This window comes from Nannospalax galili, unplaced genomic scaffold (assembly GCF_000622305.1).
Source record: "Nannospalax galili isolate Female #2095 unplaced genomic scaffold, S.galili_v1.0 scaffold2127, whole genome shotgun sequence".
NCBI lineage: Eukaryota > Metazoa > Chordata > Mammalia > Rodentia > Spalacidae > Nannospalax > Nannospalax galili.
In genome coordinates, this window is record NW_008356163.1 from 278,132 (window position 1) to 291,799 (window position 13,668).

Below are 13,668 nucleotides of genomic sequence, written 5' to 3' on the forward strand. Positions count from 1 at the left end.
TATATATTCATAAGAAAGAGGGTAATTAGCCTTATACTACACAGGGATTATGCTCATTTGAGAAGTCATAGTTTGTCAAATAGAAAGGATTTATGCCAGGCATAGGATACTTCCTCTCCATTTGTTGGTCAGGGGTATCTCAGAGACCCCTAAACACCTCCAGGACATCAAAGTTTATTGTCACTGCTCTTAGATGCCCATAAGAATTATTTCATGGTAAGACCCTACTGTTGAAGATGCTGTTCACAATGGTCACAAAACATGAAGAAAGAAATTAAATCGGTATCTACCAAGATGTTTCCTCCCTGCTGGCTAAATCTGATAGCATTAGTAGATGCTATACAGGCTTCTAGTAGAAAACAACTCCACCCCCAATAAAAGCACCACACATTCAACAATCTTACACATCTGTGAAAATTGGAAACAAAATAATGACCAGTGTGGCAAAACATACCTATTGGTTCAATAGTGGCATGAGTATTATGGGGGTAATCAATATCTTTCTGATTAGTTTTAATGTCTGTTTCTCAAGTGGAGGGACATGGTTGGTACTATAAATCTTGGATAAGAACCCAAGGTTGGGGTGTTTACAGACCCCAGAAGTGAACTTACTGTTTTTATTTTGCTCAATGGGCATAGAAACAAACTCTCCTCTAAAGTTATATCTCTCTACCTGTGGATTAGTGTAACTCTATGCAGAAACTACAACTGCTCAATGTGCAGGAAGAATCATTAGAGTACTAAGTTAAAATGGGGCAGATATATCACATCTTTTTCCCCAAGGTTTAATATTGTTTAATATTGGAGAAGGTGGCCCTTAGAAAACTTATTCTTTATTATCTGTTATAATTAAAATGCAAAAAACTATGTGAATGTACAGAAATGTACCATATTTTCAATATTCCTGTTTAGTTATTTCAGAGGTAAAAGACAGGAAGTGATTCAAGATACAAGAGGTAGAATGCAATATTGAAACCATCTACATAGCTTTGAGAATATCAAATTTGGAAAAAAATAAGTGCAAATCACTGCCATGTAAGTAACAAGGATGTGCCTTACAGATACTTTTGGAAATGGAGAGAATCATAATTACTTAAAACATTGGCAATGAAAAAATAAAATCATTTAATATTGTGTTGTATATTTACATTAAATTTTAACATATATTGTCTTGAGAATCTCCCTAAAATATCTTAATTTTATGTTACTTTGAACTTATATAATCCAAATGAAAGAAGTTATAATTAAAAGAACAATCATTCTATTATACTTTGAGGATTCAGTCCAGTAGTGCACAGAATTCAAGAGATCATAGACTCTAGAAAGGAATCGACTACTGTCACGTTCCTAGAGCAATATAATTTCTTACTATATTTTAAATACATATCCCTATATTCATGAAGTATAGCTCACAACAGTCATCAAAGAGGATTCTTGCAATAGATGGAGACTATTGCAAAGTTTCACAACTGGTCAAATGCAGAGAATAAGTGATTGTGAACTATCCAGTCCTAAGTTGTATATCTGAAGTGCAAAGTCTTCACACAAGGCTCAGAGAATATTGTGGAAGAGGGAGCAGAAATGTTGTAAAAGCCAGAGTTCTATTCAGTCAAGCATTTGTACCCAGATGCCTTCAGTGAAAATTCATGCATTGGAGGCTAAAGGCTTAATGTAGAGAACATAAGCAAGGTCTACTCTCTCACACACAGTAATAATCTCTCTCCAGTTGTTTCCAGACTAGGGTCAGCCCACCATCCATTTTCTTCTCTCCATTCTGTGGCCTTGTCTAATTGAGTTGACATTGGTCTTGTGATACATGGCACCATTGCTGCAAATTTACATGTGAAAGCTTCTAGTGACCTGAAAGCCTCTGTTTCCCTAAGTTCATAAGCTAATCCTGGCTATTACAATCTTTTGCCTACAATGGTCCTTGAGTTGTGGTTGGATGTGGTCTATTATAGGAGTCCTTTCGAGGGACACACATTCTGAAGTCTCTTATCCTTTAAAACTGGGCCAGTTTGGCCTTCTGTGTGCATCATACACTGTTATATAAGGAAGCTTCACTGATGAGAGTTGAGAGATGCACTAGATTTCTCTCTATCCCTGCTTGCAGTATGTTCCAGGAGTCTTTGGTGTAAATTTTCAACCTCAGACATGTCACATAGGACTGGACATTTCTCAGATGAATATTTCCTGTGTGTGACCTGTTGTGAGATTCTGCAGTAGCCCCCATTTGTTGCAAAAGAAGCTTCTTTGATGAGTTGTGTATGGCATACTTTTCTGTAAATAAAGGGCTCCATTATTTAGAATATAGTAAGAAATATTTATATAGAGATATGACAGTAATATGATTTTCCCTAGGGTCTATGTTCTCTCCAGTCATGTGTATTTGGCTGTGTTTACAGTACCACCCATGAATTCAATCCCTTTGATAGGGCTTTAATTCCCATTAGAAAACTGTTGAGTCACCTCCACAAAGGTAACAGTGCCAATTCTGCACCAATGATTGCTGTGCCAGTAGTTATTCAGAGCTGGGTTGGACCACTGATTGATTATCTCCCTTAGCAACTTGTATAGTATCCTCTACTACTAGGAGAGATAAACTTCAGGTAGAAAGCTTCCAGGTTAGTTCCTATTCCATTGCTCCAAGTCCTGTGCTCACAGTATGTCCTGCTTTAGCAGTACTGTCTTCTCTTCCTGTTCTGGGAGATAGCCAAGAGCTCTGCAATAGCGTGTCTTTCCTGGGAGTCTCTTTGACTACTGTGATGAACCACTTGACCTGAGGATGCTGCTGTTGGCACTGTGTTTTTGCCTTACAGCCCCCAGGTATATAAATGATCAGATACTGTCTGTGAAATGTACAGAGAATTCCAGAGGCAAGACAATTCCCTCTCTCTTACCTAGTGCCCCCAAATCCATTAATCTGTACTCTCTCTTCCACCATCCAACCCCCCTCCTCCTTCCCCTATCCAAGTACATTCATTATCCCCACCTTTCCCTCAATAAGACCAGCCTCTCACCATCCCACCTCTCCTGGGATCCCTCCTCTCCCACCATGGACACCTGCATGTCCCTCCCTTCTGCCATCCCAGCTAAACATTCCCAATTTCCCCACCTCGGCCTGTTAATGTCTGTTCCGAACTATTCTCCTCTTTTGATTTTTTTTGTTGTTTTCCTTTGCTTCCATGCTTCCTTTCTACTTTCCCAGCATCTGTTATATATACTCACATATATAAAACCGCTACGATACACAGATGAAGAACATACAATACTTGCTTTTCTGATTTTGTGTTATATCACTTAGAATTCTCTCTAATTCCATCCATTAATATTCAGATTTCATAATTTAGTCTCTTTTTTCACTGCTTAGTAGAACTGCTTTGTGCAAAGGTACTACAATTTCATTATTCATTCAGGAATTGATGGGCATATAGATTGTTTTCATTTCTTAGCTATTGTAAAAAGCAGCAACAAAAAGGAATGTACATGTATCATTACAGGAGGATGAGTTCTTTGGTTATATGCCAAGTAGGGGTATCAACTGGGTCATACAGTAGATTTGTTTTCAGTTTTTGAGAGTTGTCCACACTATTTTCTGTTGGAGTGTGTTAGTTTGCTTTTTAGGACACAAGATGGCCCCCTAATCCCAGGGAACCAACTACCCCTCCCTCACAAGGCCAGTCACATGATTTACAGGAACTTTAGTCCCAATCAGTAAAAGGAAACTGTAAACTGAAACTTATGCTGTCCGCTCATGTATGACCTGATCATTGTACTCTCTCCTGAATGACTTAAAAACCCTATATAAGCTCACTATTCCTCAGTAAAGCAGAACTGTGTCTCTGAACCCAGTCTCCTGTGTGAATAGGGCTCCGCTGACACAGCCTCCTCACCAGCCCTGGAGTCTGGGATTGGGTGGCAACAGGGGTCGTGACTGTGAAAGTGGCCTGAATGGAACTGCCGCAATTTTCCATAGCGTTTGTAGAAATTTGCGTTCCCATCTGGAGTGAATGAGCATTCCCTTTTTTCCACACCCTCCTCAGAATTTGCTTTTTTTTCCACCTTGATGTTAGCCAGTTTGACTTGACTAAGATGGACTCTTAAAGTGATTTTTTTTTATGTATTTCTGTAATTACTAAGAATGCTTAAAATTTTCTAAGGTGCTTATTAGCAATTTTTATTTCTTCCTTTGAGAACTCTTTGTTCAGGTCTATTGCCAATCATTTTAGAGGATAATTTATTTTCTGGCTTCCTGTTTTGTGTGTGTGTGGGTTTTTTTTTTTTTTTTTTTGACTTCTTTGTATATACTGGATATGAATCCTGGATTCTGGATATTAATTGTCGAATATGTAGCTGGTAAAGATTTTCTACCACTCAGTGGTTTTCCTCTTCCCTTCCTTTGTTGTTTCTTAGAAGGTTTTTAGTCAAATGGAGTTCCACTTATTGATTATTAACCTAATTCCTGAGCAGCTAGTGCCCAATTTAGAAAGTCCTTCCCCATGCCTATATCTTGGAGGATATTGCCTAATTTCTTCTAGCAGTTCCCAAGTTTCAGGTTTTACATTGAGGTCTTTGATGCATTTGAAGATGACTTTTCTCAGGGTGGAAGATAAGGGTCCAATTTCATTCTTCTGCAGGTGGAGATCCAGTGTTGTTGGCACCATTTGTTGAAGATTCTGTCTTTCCTTCATTGTGTGTTCTTGACACTTTTCTCAAATATCAGGTGGCTGAAATTGTATGAACATATTTTTGGGGTCTATTGTGCTCCATTGGTATTGGTGTCTATTTTTGTGCCAGTACCATACTGTTTTTATGACTATAGCTCTGCAATATAATCTGAGATCTGATATGGTGATCCCCCAGCATTGTTCTTTTTGCCCAGGATAGCTTTGTATAGCTGGGAATCTTTTGTGATTCCATAGGAATTTTAGCATGATGTTTTTCTAGATGTGTGAAGAATTTCATGGGTATTTTGATTGACATTGCATTGACTCTGCAATTGCTTTTGGTAAGATGATCATTTTCACAATATTGAATCTTGCAATCCATGGGTATGGTAGGTCTTTCCATCTCCTAATGTCTTCCTCTCTCTCTCTCTCTCTCTCTCTCTCTCTCTCTCTATATATATATATATATATATATATATATACACATATATATGTAGTTTTCATTATCGAGATCTTTAATTCCTATAATTAGGTTTAGTATTTTATATTTTTTGAAGCTCTTATAAATGTTTTGGGTTCCTTGATTGTTTTTTCTAATTGCTTGTCATTGGTATATAGAAAGATTACTCATTCTTGTTAGTTGATTTTGTAGCCTGCCACTTTACTGAAAGTATTAATCATTTCTAATAATTTTGTAATTTTAGGATATGATATTCTATTGTCTGCAAATAGAGATAATCTGACCTCTTCTTTTCCAATTAGTACTCCCTTAATTTTTTCCTTCTCTTGTCTTAATGTTCTTGCAAGATTTTCAAGCGCTTTTTGAAAAGGAGTAGAGATAGGGACCAGCCAATGTCTGGGTCCTAGTTTTAATGGGAATGCTTCCAGTTTTTCTCCATTTAGGATGATATTGTCTATGGATTTGCTATATATAGCTTCAAAAATGTTGAAGTATATTCTTTCAATACAAATTCCTTCTAGGACATTTAACAGGAAGACACGTTGGATTTTGTCAAAGGCCTTTTCTACATCTATTGAGATAACCATGTGGTTTTTGTCTTCAAGTCGAATATTTTTATTACATTTATTGCCTTATGTATATTGAACCATCCTTGCATCTCTGGGATAAAGCTGACTTGATCTGGGTAGATGCATGTGTGCACATTTTGCAAGTATTTGTTGAGTATCTTTGCATCTATGTTCATTAAGGATATGGGCTTATAGTTTCTCTCTCTCTCTCTCTCTCTCTCTCTCTCTCTCTCTCTCTCTGTGTGTGTGTGTGTGTGTGTGTGTCTGTGTGTGTGTGTGTCTGTGTGTGTGGCTTTACCTGGTTTTGCTATTAGAGTGATACTGGTTCCACAGTAGGAGTTTGGGAGTTTTCCCTCTGTTTCTTTTTGAATAATTTAAGCAGTACTGGCAGTAGATTTTGGAATGTTTGGTAGAAATCTGTCGTGAATTCATCCAGGACTGAACTTTTGTACTTAGAAGTTTTGTATTAGCTTCTCAAATTACTTGTTTGTTATGGGTTTGTTTAATCTGTTGATATCTTCTTGGTTTAACTTTTTTGGTTCCTATGACTTTAGAAATTCATTAATTTATTTTAGATTTATAAATTTAATGGAGCATAGCTTTCTAAATATTCTCTTAGAATGTTACGGATTTTGTGTGTGTGTGTGTGTGTGTGTGTGTGTGTGTGTGTATGCATGTGTGTGTGTGTGCACATGTGCTCATGTGCTTGCTGTGATTTTTTTCCCCTTTCATCTCTGATTTTGTTAATTTGGATTTTCTTTCTTTCTTCTGGTTAGCTGGAGTAAGGGTCTGTCTATCTTTTCAAAGGACAACCTCTTAGATTCACTGATTTTTTGGGGGGGAGTTATTACTTTCTTCGTTTCTATTTCATTAATTACTGTTCTGAATTTTGTTATTTCTAATCATCTACTAGGTTTGGGGGCCTTTCCAGAGTTTTGAGTTGTACTGTAAAGTAATTTATATGTTCTCTCTCTGATGTTTTTAATGCAGGCACTAAGAGCTATGAATTTTCCTCTATGGCCTGTTTTTAAGTGTTCCATAAGTTCTGTTGTTCTCATTTTTATTTATACTCAGGAATACTTTTATTTTTTTCTTAATTTCTTTTTGACCTATTCATCATTCAGGAGTGTGTTATTTAACCTCCATAAGTTCATGTAGTTACTACATATTCTTTTCCTGTTGATTATGATCTTTATTGTTCTGTGGTCCAATAGAATTCATGAAATAATTTTTTATTTGTTTAGAATTGTTTCTTGTTTGAGAGTATGGTCAATTTTAGAAAAACTTGCATGGTATTCCTATTCGAAAGTGTAGTCTTTGGTACTTGGTTGGAATAGTCTAAGGATGTTTTTTAGGTCCATTTCAAGGAGGATGTCTTTTAATTCAGATATCTCTCTGTTTATTCTTTGTCCAGTTGACCTGTCTATTGAAGATAGTGGTGTATTGAAGTAACCTGTTATTACTGAGTTGGGTTTAATTTATGTTTTATAATGTCAGAGTACTCTTTTTATGAAATTGAGTGTACCAAATAATGTTCGTGATTGAAAGATCTTCTGCTTGATGGTTTCTTTCATTAGAATGACACTCCCCTCTTATCTCTTTTGATTAGTTTTAACTTTAAGGTTATATTGTCCATATACTGTAATTGCCACACTTGTTTCCTTTTTAGAATGATTTGCTTAGAATATGTTTCCATCCTTTCATTATAAAGTGGTGTCTATTATTGAAGCTGAGATGAGTTTCTTGAAGGCAAAAAAAAGATGTATTTTCTTTCTTCGTCCATTTCACTAGCCACTGTCTAGCGGGAGTTGACTGGGAGCTGAGGCCTTTGATATTTAGAGTTAAAACTGAAACATCTGTATTGGTTACTTTCATTTTCCTTTGTTTGTGTTCCTGACGTATTTTGTGAATCAATAATTATACCTTCATTTTATTTCCTTCTTCAGCCTCTTAGTGATAGTCATTCATATCTTTTTTCCTTTGTTTTTCTTTGAGTATTCTCTATAGGGCTCTTTTGGTTGACATGAATTCTTTCAACCTACTCATATCATGGAGAATTTCCCATTCCCCTTTGAAAGATAGTTTTGCTGGGTAAAGTGCTCTTGTTTTGCATTCTTGGTCATTTAGAAGTTGGAATACTTTTATCCAAGCTCTTCTGAATTTCATAGTTTGCATTGAAAGATCAGGTATAATTCTGACAGGTTTTCCATTATATTTAACATGTTTTTACACTAACTACTTTCAGTATCCATCTCATTTTTCTACACCTTTAGTTTTTAGGTATGATACAGGATGGGCACTTTCTCCTCTCTTCCTTTATGGTTGGTATTCTATGTGCTTCTTGTATCTATCTATCTATCTATCTATCTATCTATCTATCTATCTATCACCTATCATCTATCTATCATCTATCATCTATCTATTTATGCCTTTCCTTAATTTAGGCATGTTTCATTCAATAACCCTGTTGAAGGTCTGGCCAATGCTATTGGCCTGAGATTCTTGTCCTTCCTGAAGGTCTATGATGCATAGACTTTTTTCACTTCCTGTATCTCACATTTTTTTGTATATTTTCTAACTATATAGAGATAGATATAGATAGATAGATATAGATATATAGCTATAGATTGATAGAGAGATAAATAGATGATAGATAGATAGATAGATACAGATAGATAGATAGATAGATAGATAGATAGATAGATAGATAGATAGACAGATAGATAGATAGTCTTTTTGAGACAGGGTCTCCCCAGCTCTCCTGGAACTCACTATGTAGACAAGACTGGCCAGGAATTCACAAAGATCCACCTGCTTCTGCCTCCCAAGTGCTGGGATTAAAGGCGTGCACCATCATGTCTAACTATATTTTTATAGTGTTTACTTGAAAAGTCCAGATCTCCATCTTCGTTGTCCAGTCTTGATATTCTGTTTTAGCATTTCTTTCATTCTGTTTATGAGGCTGACTCCTGTCATTTCAAATTGATTTACTGGATTTTACATTGCATCTTCATTTTCACTTTGGTTTTCTTTAATATTTCTACCTCTTTAGTAAATTCACTTTTCAAGGCATGGATTTTTTCTGTTATTTCACTGAGCCACATGTTTTCTTGATGTTCTTTCACAAGTTTGCATATATCTTCCTTGAGTTGTTTTTCTGTATGTTCTTTAAGTTCCTTGATTGTGTTCATTATTTTTCTTTTAAATTTTGTGTCATTGGCTTTCTCAGGGTGATTCTCGTTGTATTACACATCCATAGACTGGTTTCTTTGCGGGGGGTCATAGTTTCATTTCTTTCTGATTATTTTTGTTTGTTCAGTGCCATTTTTGTCACGGATGTCTTCTGTTGGTTGTGTTTTCAACAGGATATTCTATTCTGCTTTTATTTTTGGTGTTTTTTTTTCTGTTTACATAGTTTTTATAGTCTGTTTGCTTTTTGCTCACATACGAAAAGAAATGCTGTGTGCTTCAGGTTCTTGCATTGTAGTAGATTGGTCTGAGTAGCAAGCATGTCCGTGGTAGGCAGATCAGAAAGGAGACAAGGGAATAAAGATGGTGGAGACAGTTTGTGGAGGGTGTAATGAATATGGAGTATTGAATTGGTCTGAGTGAAGGGTATCAGGATGCAATATGCAGGTCTGAAATAAGAGGGTCCAGAGATCAGGGGTGGAAAGAGCAAGAACAGGTCTGAACCAATGGTTGGAATGGTGACTGGGAACAAGGAGAGAGTAGAACTATTCAGTCTGCAAGGGAATCAAGATGAGTGGGTGGCATCTGATTTATCAGGGGTATAACCAGGTCTGAGGCAGATCAGGAGGCCAGGGCCAAGGTGGGAGTGTGGGCAGCCTTTGGATGGTCTACAAATTACACTAGAGGATTAAGCCAGTCATTTTAGGAATCTAGTCCAGAGATTTAAGGTGGGATAGAATAAGCAGACAAAAGCCCAATGCTAGAAGCGGTCAGGGTGTGGGAAGAGTGATGTTGCTCAGGTATAGGTAAATCAAGGCACAGTGGGTAGAATATGATTTACCAGTTTGGTAGACATGTCTGTGGCAGGCAGATCAGGGGGACAGAGGCAAGTGGGGGGGTTTGGGGACCACCTGTGGAGGCTAAATGAAACTAAGTTTTGATTTGAGATGTTTTGTGTGCAAAGGATTAGGTTTCTGTATTTGGATCTGGCCTCAAAAGCTAGTCCAGAGATTTGGGACTGAAAGAGTAGGAGTGGACCTGGGCCCATGGCTAAAGGGAGACCTAGTGAGCAGATAGAGAATGGAGCTGCTTAGGCCACAATTAAGATGCAGTGGAATCAAGATGCCCTGGAATCAAGATGCAGTGGGAGAAATCTGACCTACCAGGTAATAGGTGTGCCTGGAACAGCCCTTTGAGGAGGCCAGGGGCTAGATGGAGTTGGGAAGAGTCAAACTATCCTAGAGGATTAAACTACTCTGGATTAGAAAGCTAGCCCAGATTTATGAGGTAGTATAGGAGGAACAGGCCTGGGGCCAAGTAGGAAAGAATGCAGGTAGAGAGAGGAGCTGCTTGGGCTACAGGGAATACAGTTTCTTCTGTTATTATGTTTGGAGAGTTTTTGGTTTTTACATGTTAGTTACATAATTTGCACCTGTTTCCTCAGTCTGAATTTTCATTCTTTTTACAATGCCATTATTAGAACCAACTATTTCACTTTCATCAAATGCAATTACATTATTTTTATGCATTTTAAAATGGATAATATAGTTTAGAACTTGTTTCTATTATTTTTAATGATTTTATATCTTAAGCTTGAACATTTTTGTTTCTTGTAAAGCAGACACTGTGATGGCAGTCAATTATTTCCTCAATGATAAAAAGAGTTTACAAAAGTGGTAATCCTTACTAAAAATCATTAGCACTGTGTCTGTAGAATATCAAAGTATTTTCTCCATATTTTGTGACTTGCACACACATAGACACACAGACACAGACACAGACACACACAAAGACACAGACACACACAAAGACACAGACACACACACAGACACACACACACACACACACACACACACACACACACACACACACACACACACACACACACACACACAAATAAATTCCTGTAAAATAACCAAAGACATAAAGCAAATTTGGAAGTGTGTGAGAAAATGAAATAGGTCTCATAAGAACATTCAAAAAATCTCAAGCAAAAGAAGGTTAAAGTTCACATATATGAACTTTCATACAGCACCATACTCATGAAATTGTTACTCATGTTTTACCGACTTCATAAACTGTGGCATCAAAACAAACATTTCCTACAGTCCACAAGTTATCACTGTTGTCACTAGCTCATTCTTTGCACTATGTGTCCAATTACAGTAACACATAAAACACTAAATAACCAGTGATATGGACACATTTTCATGCATAAAATACATATGTAAATGCAAAATGGAAGGGACAGAGGGAGTCAGTCATGCCTCCCACCCATTCAATCAGCCTTAGCTGCATGAGGGGGAGTGACTATGGATAGGGACAGGGGAAGACAGAGACAGAGACCCTGGTCCTTGCCATATTGGACTGCTGGAAGCAGGTGAAGGAGCTTTGGACAGAATTTAGGGAGAAAGTTGACAAGGGTGCCCATGCATTTGTAAGTACCCCTCCCCCATCACCACCCTATACTTTGTTAGCAAGCACAATATATCCTATGGCTCTCTAAACTGTAATTTGGAGGAATATTATCTTGGTGTGTTGTGAGGATGGTGGGAAGAGGGCACTGGGAACCTGGAAGCCACCCAAACCAACCAGCAGTAAATTTAAATACAGATACCTACTAGTGAATTGTAACCCTATGAACAATCATACCTAAAGTGACAAAAAGGGAATAACTGTTAAATATACTAAAAATATCTCATGAAATGAATGCATTTTCCTTATATTTTGAATATCATGTCCTTTTTATTTTCCTCATTGGAAAATGAATGTGAGGCTAGAGAGATAGTGCTGCAGTTAAGAGCATTGGTTGCTCTTGCAGAAGACCCACTTGGGGGATAAGACCTTTACTACCTCGAGTTCCAAGAAATCTGTCACCCTTTTCTGACCTCTGTGGTCATTGCATTTATGGGCACACTTGCATTTACATGGTAATCCTTACTAATCTGCATAATAGGCTCATACACATAAAATAGAAATTACAAAATTAAATATTTTTAATGAATGTATTGATGAGCTCTCAGGGAAAAATATCTTTATCCCTTGTACTTAGACAACTATTTGCATCACTTCTTGGCCTATTTTGAATCTTTCCATATATATCTATTATAATTATACAGTGTAAATAATACTTCTTATTTGACATTCTCATTTAGTGTTGTTTAATTGGCAGTTTCCTGAGGCTGTAATCATTTTGGTTTTATTAGTGAATGATCAACTGGCAATTGGTTCAATATCTATTGCAATGATTTAGCTTCCTTTGAAAATTATATTAAATTTTTTGCCAATAAAAGGTATCAGGAATGTATTAGAAGGGGTCAACAATGAAGGGCAAGTCTGCTGAAGCTATACCATTAACAAAAATAGGCTTAGGTCATATTTCTGCATTTCATATAATACTTCTTAATCATACTTAGACCCCTCCTGTATCTTCACCTGCACCCCATAGCAGGACAACAACATTTTATGCATCCTGTAACATATGTTAAGCCCTATTGTGTCATGTTTGCATTCTTAGATGTCTCTCCATGTGAATTCATCCACTGAAGCCTGTTCAGCCTTTCTAATATTGTTCCCATAAAGATCACCTCTCCCTCACTCAGCAGCGATCAACCTTTTCAACAATTTTACACATATATGAGGTGTATTGTGATCATATTCACAATTTTGATTTATTCCCTACTACAACTGCTGATACTTCTTCATTATTAATTAGTGGTCCTCATGTTTTCATATCTTCTTTTTAAATCACATAATTTAATTATTATTGCTTGTAAAATCATGGATAGAATGTTGTTTATTGGAACCTATGCAACAAAGTTTTTTTGTAAGTGTGAGTAGGCATGCGGTCAGATATTTGGATTGCAGTTGAGAAAGAGGTTAAATAATTTACAGCAAATACATCTGTGGTTGCAATGACAAAAAGAAAGAAAAACGTTCTAAAAACTTGAGTATGGTTGGGGTGCAGTGTTAACCATAACATGATAACATAGGAAGATAGTAAGAAAAGCAAATGTATGGCTTGACTTCCCTTTTGTTATATCACTACAGAAGTCTTCAGATTGAAGCAAAGTCACTTAAAAATACTCACATACCTACTGATGGTATAATAGCTTTAGGTTGAACAGATTTCTTTATAAATTATTGAAAATTCACTCATTTATTGATTTACTCAGCAAGCTTTCGTTATCAACATCTACTGGTATTTAATGTCCTATATACTTCAGAATCATATAAGGTTATCAGAAACTACATGTATGGAGATTCAGCTAAATAATTATTAAGTTTAAGATATGCACAGAAAATTTTGAAGTCTGCTGATTCATTATAGTTTAACAGTAAAACTATTTTGTTTATTTACTTTTGCTTAAAAGGAATTTATTTTCTATCAGTTTTAGAGGTGGATTAGAATTGTCTTTTTCTGACAAACACTTAATGAAAACAGCAGTTACCTGAAGACCAGAGGACAAAATAGAAAGCAAATTGAAGATAACTGTGCTCACGAGGCTGCAGATGAGAACAAGGGCTCACTTGGATATTTAATACAAAGTCATTGATTCTTAAATTTTATTTCTTAAAAAAATTTGTCTCACTAGGTTCATTGAAGATGGAAAGAATATCTGTCTTTATATCTAATCAGAATAAATTTCAAGAGATTTAAGTTTAACATAATTTCACCATAAACTAGAAGTAATTACCTTGTAAGTGTGGGGATGTAGCCTTTTGAATATGGTTGCGGTATTAGCAATAAAAGATAATGAAACATCTGAGCTTTCCCATGGTA